General features: G+C 65.8%; 1 protein-coding gene across 1 annotated transcript in view; it reads left to right on the top strand.

The window, feature by feature from the left end:
- PTCH1 (patched 1) overlaps positions 1–1,647 on the top strand; it is a 65,575-nt gene that overhangs the window by 460 nt on the left and 63,468 nt on the right. Inside the window, exon 2 of the mRNA XM_010568673.1 lies at positions 1,267–1,459. The gene's annotated coding sequence lies outside the window, so the exon portion shown is untranslated. The remainder of the gene's footprint in view (positions 1–1,266; positions 1,460–1,647) is intronic.

The following is a 1,647-nucleotide window of genomic DNA, read 5'->3' as shown; positions in this document are numbered from 1 at the left end:
CCGGCCCGCTCCCCGGCTCCCCCTCCGCTTCCTTTCCGCCTCCCCATCCCCTCCGTAGCGACCTCGGCAACACCCGCTCCCGGCCGGGACGGGGGGGAGAGAGAGCGGGGCGGCCGCTTTCTTGGCAGAAGTTGTGCTTTTGTGAAGTTCTCCGCCGAGCGCCGACAGGGCCACTGCCCTGGGAGAGCAGGTCCCCCGGCAGAGAAAGCTTGCAGCCGTTTTCTTTCCCCGGCGGTCGGAGGGGAAGCGAGGGCCGTAAACAAATTGCCACCTTAACCCTGTCGCGCAGGTCGCGCCGCTGCCCGCGGAGCGGCGGCGGCGGTAATTGTTGGCGGGGAAGGGCTGGAGGTACCGGAGCGCCCCGCACGCCCGGCCCGGGCGGGGCGGAGGGACGGCCCCGGCCGCCAATCTCCGCCGGCCAAAAAATGTTTAAAGTAAACAGCCTGGGAAAGCTGCCTTGCTGCAGGGATGGTTTCACTTCAGGGAGCGGATTTCTAGGCTTTGTAAGAAGGGGGAAAGGAGGAGGAGGGAAAAAAAAAAAATCCATGTGGCTGCCCTCTTCCGTTCACAAATATTGTCGTAACTTACAGATGGCTGCTCTACTTCCTAATTCAGATCACACAGCGTCTCCAAACTCTATGGAAATGAATTACTTCTGATCTTACAGCGCTGCTCACCACGTGGGTCCTGCCTCAGCACCAAACCCCTGCTAGGAGCTGGGAATGGGGGAAACGGCAGCAAACTGCTAGCGGCGAGCTTTTCCGTCACCACCACTCCCCCCCCCCCCCAAGCCCCTCAGAGGTCTCAGGAGAACAGGAAAAGGGACTTTTTTTCTGTTCTCGTGGCTGTTGAGGTTCACCGGGAGCGGTCACTCGCGCCCTGGAGCCGCGGGTCTTGCCAGCGCGAACGCTTTGCAGCCTGAGCTGCCGGCGTGGTGGGCAGCGTAGGCGAGGGCGCAGGGGTCTGATGCGGTGGCGTCACCCCCGGCCTGCGCGTTGGTCCGGGGCGAGGATGGCTACCAGCAGGTACGCCGTGGCCTGTGCGAGCGCCCGAGGGTGGCTGCTGGGCGAGGGCCCTGCTGCGAGGGCGCCCGCCTGAGCTGCGCTCTCCCGGGGACGCCGCGTGGGAATGCGCCCCCAGGAGCTCGAGCTGTCGTGCTCCGGGGGGGCGGGGGGGGGGGCTCTGGCCGGCGGCCCCGGGGTGCGGAGGCGCGGGTCTGGCGGCCTGCCGCAGCCCCTCAACTGCTGACCTCTTCTTGCCTTGCAGGGGAAGGCGACGGGACGGAAAGCGCCGCTGTGGCTGCGAGCAAAGTTTCAGAGACTGTTGTTTAAACTGGGCTGTTACATTCAGAAAAACTGCGGGAAGTTTTTGGTTGTCGGCCTCCTCATATTCGGGGCTTTCGCTGTAGGATTAAGGGCAGCTAATCTCGAAACCAACGTAGAGGAGCTGTGGGTGGAAGGTAAGTCCGGCGTCCCCCCTCCTGCTGCTGCCGCCCCCGCCGCCTGACCGGCCGGGTGAAAGCGGCGGCTGGAGTGCGTGCGTGCGTCTGTACGGCCGTGCGGCGGGCCGCTCCGCATGCCGGGGAGGGAGCGGGAGAGGGAGAGGGAGGGCCTGCCGCCGCCGGCGGGGGACGGGCTGCCGGCGGGG

The sequence above is a fragment of the Haliaeetus leucocephalus genome, unplaced genomic scaffold (assembly GCF_000737465.1).
Source record: "Haliaeetus leucocephalus isolate CR32 unplaced genomic scaffold, Haliaeetus_leucocephalus-4.0 Scaffold251, whole genome shotgun sequence".
Lineage (NCBI taxonomy): Eukaryota > Metazoa > Chordata > Aves > Accipitriformes > Accipitridae > Haliaeetus > Haliaeetus leucocephalus.
Note: the sequence above shows the minus strand (reverse complement) of the source record. Positions and strands in the feature narration are given on the sequence as shown.